At 52.5% G+C, this 5,106-nt stretch overlaps 1 protein-coding gene across 1 annotated transcript in view; it reads right to left on the bottom strand.

Annotated features, from left to right (window-relative positions):
• Window positions 1-5,025, bottom strand: part of RBCK1 (RanBP-type and C3HC4-type zinc finger containing 1) — a gene marked incomplete at its 3' end in the record, with an annotated part of 36,807 nt that extends 31,782 nt beyond the window's left edge. Inside the window, exon 1 of the mRNA XM_015421798.1 lies at window positions 4,954-5,025. The remainder of the gene's footprint in view (window positions 1-4,953) is intronic.
• Between the last annotated feature and the right edge of the window lie 81 nt (window positions 5,026-5,106).

Below are 5,106 nucleotides of genomic sequence, written 5' to 3'. Positions count from 1 at the left end.
GTGAGGCCCAAGCAGCTTGCCACTCGGGCCTCACTGCTGTCTCCCCCCCACCGGCTTCGAAGCAGCGGCGGCAGCGGTGAGGGAGTTCGCACATTTGGGGGGATTTTTAAGTATCCCCCCAATATTTTTTTCGGGTTTTTAGATTTTTGTGCACACCTGGGGACTGCCCCAAGTGTGCACAAAAATCTCCCTCCCCCCCAGGTGCCCCCGATGCACGGATTTAGGTATCCGCACGCAGGGGGCGCCTTTCGCTATTAGATATTAGGAATAATACACAATGCACTTCGTAAGGTGGAACCTATAGAACACTTTAACTTAGCAATAAGGTTTTTGCAGTGTATATATTTGCTGTTTGACTCTTCTAACACCGCAGCTCGCGTTTCCACATCAACCAGTTTTAGCCATGAACTTTGAAAACTGTCCTTTGCTAGAAGGTGCAAATAACATCCCTCTAGGGAATAGAGTATTTTTAGCCTAAAGAAAAAAGGTCGCCATCCAAGCCCTTTGCTTCGAAGGACCTGGGACCTTCGGCATGCCAAGCAGATGCACTCAGCCACAGCCAGCCCAAGGTTACCCAGTGGGCTTCATGGCAGAGTGAAGATTTGAACCCGTCTCTCCCAAGTGTCCTCGTCTGACTCTAACCGCTACACTACACCCACAATCCAGTGTTCCCTCTAAGCTGAGTTACTGTGAGCTATCTCACAGTTTGCTAGCCTCCAGCTCACAGATTTTTGCCTTCGCTCAGGAAGGAAGGCTCCAGAGCAAACTGATTGATGCCACAGCCAAATTTCTTGCGCGCAACTTTAATGCCGGTAGCCCACAAAGGAAAATTTTTTGCTCACAAGACTCAACAGCGTAGAGGGAGCATTACTGCCTCATGAATCCGCCTACACTTTTTTGAATGAAACAGTCAACAACAACAACAACAAAAGTTTCCCAAGCTGCAGAGAGTCAGAGAGGCAGGTGGCCGACTGCAGGTTGGGACGGAAGGGGGGGGCAAGGCTTATTTGAAGATCCTCCCCCACCAATCTGAAAGCGCAGGCATCAGAACGCAGGTGCACACATCAGAACTTGTTCTAACTGGCAAAGGAAGACAGTCTTTACTCCCCCCCTCCCCCCCCAGGTATGCCTTCCATAAAGGGAGTGGGTGTCATCTCACATTCGCATACAAGAGCACAATTCCAGTCCAGGCCAACAAGATTTCCAGAATATTTAGAGGAGGAGGAGGAGGAGGAGGAGGAGGAGATTGGATTTATACCCCGCCCTTCACTTGGAGTCTCAGAGCGGCTGACAATCTCCTTTCCCTTCCCCTCCCCACAACAAGACACCCTGTGGGGCAGGCGGGACTGAGAGAGCTCTTTCGAGAACTGCTCTTGAGAGAACAGCTCCGAGAGAACTGTGGCTGACCCAAGGTCACACCAGCAGCTGCATGTAGAGGAGTGGGGAATCAAACCCGGTTCTCCCAAATTAGAGTCCGCGCACTTAACCACTACACCAGACTCCAAGTTCCCTTGGCCAGATATTCGCATGCAAGTTACGGTGATGTCCAATCATTATTTGAGTCCAGCAGCACTTTACAGACCAACAAGGTTTTGGGGGATATCTGAGGAAGGGAGCGATGACTCTGGACAGCTCTAGGTGCCCCTTTAAAATTATTGGACACCTTATTGGACATCACTGTAACTTGCATGCAAATATCTGGCAAAGGGAACTTGGAGTCTGGTGTCGGTGGTGAAGTGCGTGGACTCTAATCTGGGAGAACCGGGTTTGATTCCCCACTTGCACTTGGCTGGATGACTTTGGGTCAATCACAAGTTCTCTCAGAGCTGTTCTCTCAAGAGCAGTTCTCGGGAGAGCTCTCTCAGCCCCCGAAATCTTTTTGGCCTCTAGAGTGTGACTGGACTCAAATCCAGCTCTTCTACTGCAGAGCAACATAGCTACCATCTGAAACTATCTTTAAAGGGGGGCTCACCATACATTTGCCTGACCTGGGTGGATCAGGCCAGCGTGATCTCATCGGATCTTGGAAGCTAAGCAGGGTGGGCCCTGTTTAGTATTTGGATAGGAGACCTCCAAGACAACCCAGAGTTGCTATGCAGAGGCAGGCTGGCCAGAGCCTCATCACATTTTGGAAACAAAGCAGAGTCAGCCCTGGTTAGTACTTGGATGTGAGACCATGGAGAAGGTCGCTCTGCAGAGACAGGCAATGGCCAATCACCTCTGACTCTTGCCTTGAAAGCCCTATGGCAGGCGTGTCAAACTCATTTGTTACGAGGGCCAGATCTAACATAAAGAGGCCTTGTTGGGCTGGACCGTGTGTGTCATAAAATGTAATGCCAGGTGGCGGAGAGATAAACTTTATAAAGGACACAAACGCAAAGGTTTTTTTTGTAACTTTAAAAAAAAAAAATGCTTCAAACAGCAGCACTGTTGCAATATTTTGTTTAGTTAACAGTGTCTGATCACTGACCCGTCTTGCTCTGAATGATTGCATCAAAATGTCTGTGCTGTTGCAATCGTGAGTATGCTGTTCAGGTGTGTCTCTGTAAGCTGCAAATCTACGATGACGCAGCAGCAGCAGAACTGGAAGAAGAAACAGAAGACAGCCAGTTCCACTGCGGGCCTGATAGGAGCCCTCTGGGGGCCTCATGTTTGACACCCCTGCCCTATGGAGTGACTTGACATACACAGACTTTATATTCAGGGTTAGGGTCATCCTCTTTGCTATTTATCTTATCCGAAGAAGTGGAGAAGTGAGCAGTGACTCAGGACAGCTCCTCCCCTGCCACAAATTTTGTTTGCCTTTAAGGTTCTCCTGAATTCTTGCTATTTTCTACTGCCATAGACAGACTAACACAGCGATCCGTCTTGATCTATCTTAGTTTGATTCAGCTGGGGTCACCATGTTGGTCTGAAGCAGCAGAACCAAGTTTGAGTCCGGTGGCACCTTGAAGACCAACAAAGTTTATTTCTGGGTATGAGCTTCTTCCAGATACTAAGAGCCAGTTTGGTGTGGTGCTTAAGTGTGCAGACTCTAATCTGGGAGAACCGGGTTTGATTCCCCACTCCTCCACTCGCAGCTGCTGAATGACCTTGGGCAAGCCATAGTTCTGTCAGAGCTCTCTCAGCCCCACCTACCTCACAGGGTGTCTGTTGTGGGGAGGGGAAGGGAAAGGAGTTTGTGAGCCGCTCTGAGACTCCTTTGGGTAGAGAAGGGCGGGGTATAAATCCAAACTCTTATTATTATTATTTTCCTCCACTTGCACCTGGCTGGATGACCTTGGGCAAGCCGTAGTTCTGATAAAAGCTGTCCTTGAAAAAGAGCCGTTTCTGTCAAGAGCTCTCTCAGCCCCACCTACTTCCCAGGGTGTCCGTTGTGAGGAGGGGAAGGGAAAGGAGTTTGTAAGACGTTCTGAGACACCTTCGGGTAGTGAAGGGCAGGGTATGAATCCAGTCTCCTCCTCCTCCTCTTCTTCTTCTTCTTCTTCTCAGTTCTCTCAGAGCTCTCTCAGCCCCACCTGCCTCACAGGGTGTCCGTTGTGGGGAGGGGAAGGGAAAGGAGTTTGTAAGCCGCTCTGAGACTCCATTGGGTAGTGAAGGGCGGGGTAGAAATCCAATCTCTTCTTCTTCTTCTACATATTATTTTATTTCTTTATTTAATTTATACCCCACCCTCCCTGTGAAGGCAGGCTCAGGGCGGCTTACACCATTTGATACATAAATAACAATGCATACATGCTCCCGGAATTAAACTTTCTTGGTCTTCAAGGGGCCACTGGACTCAAACCTGGTTCTCTTGGTCTGATTTGGTTCTCATGCATTCATGTTCAAGAATCCACCCGGCTCTGCCTTCCCGCCCAGCCACACCACTAAGCAAGCACTGGCTGCCTGAGCGCTTTCCTCCCCTGCACCAGAGGCGCCGAGCTGGCACCTTAGACGGAATCCGAGGTGTGTGTGTGTGTTAAGGGACCAGGTCCATGGGCAGCTGAGTTCCCCCCCCCCAGCTCCCAAGCCCGGGGGAGGGCACGGAGGGGAAAGGGCCCCTTTGACCTTGAACGGCCCTGCCCCCCTCCCGCATCCAGGGCTCTTTCCCACGCCCAGAGGCAGTTCCCGGGCCAGACCGAAGGGTGGCGCGTGTTCCCTCTAAGCCCTGGAGTCCTGTGAGCAAAAATTCTACTTTGTGAGCTCCTGGCATTCAAGTTGTGAGCGAGCGATTTGGCTGCTGCCTAAATTAGTTTGCTCCTTCCTGAGCCAAGACAAAAATCTGCGAGCTGGAGGCTCAAAAGCTATGAGCTAGCTCACACCAACGCAGCTTAGAGGGAACACTGGGCCTGCCAGCCTGCCCCCCAGATCTGGGAGGGGGGGGCACTTTCCCACCCACCCCCAGGCGTTGCATAAGGGGGGAAAGAGGCTCCCTCCAGCCAGGTACAAGGGCCGCCCCGCAGCCAACCGACTCGCCCTCCTCCTCCTCCCCACGCCCAGCGCACAGGCACGTCGGAAAGGGGGTGGCATCGAGCTCTTAAAGGCGCCGCCCGGGATGTAAGGGCGGGGGGGGGGCACCCTGTGGGCGGCCTCGCAGCCGTGGATCGGGGCGCTCTGCTTGGAGAAAGTCGATCTGCGGCGACCCAGAGAGGCAGGGAGGGTCGCCCGGGCTTGCAATGTTCCCTCTAAGCTGTGCAGCCTCGTGAGCCAAAATCCTACTTTGCAATGTTCCCTCTAAGCTGTGGAGTCTTGTGAGCAAAAATCCTACTTTGTGAGCTACTAGCATTAAAGTTGTGTTTGAGCGATTTGGCTGCTGAATAAATTAGTTTGCTCTGGAGCCCTCCTTCCCGAGCGAAGACATAAATGTGTGAGCCGGAGGCTGAAAAACTGTGAGCCAGCTCACACTCACTCAGCTTAGAGGGAACACTAGCGGCTTGTTGCACCCAGCGCCGCTTGCACCCGCACCCTTACCTGCGAGGAGGCTGCCCGGGGGACTCCGGGGGGTGTGTGGCTCCGAGCCCCGCGGCCCCGCGCTTGGAGGAGGGCTGGATCGCCGGGAGGGGGGTCCCTCTTTCCCGGCGCCACGCCGCCCCTCGGGAGCAGCTGCGGCGCGGAAGTCCCCCG

The sequence above is a fragment of the Gekko japonicus genome, unplaced genomic scaffold, assembly GCF_001447785.1.
Source record: "Gekko japonicus isolate JY-2015 unplaced genomic scaffold, Gekko_japonicus_V1.1 scaffold5178, whole genome shotgun sequence".
Lineage (NCBI taxonomy): Eukaryota > Metazoa > Chordata > Lepidosauria > Squamata > Gekkonidae > Gekko > Gekko japonicus.
The sequence above is the reverse complement of the archived record's forward strand: the minus strand, read 5'-3'. Positions and strand labels throughout refer to the sequence as shown.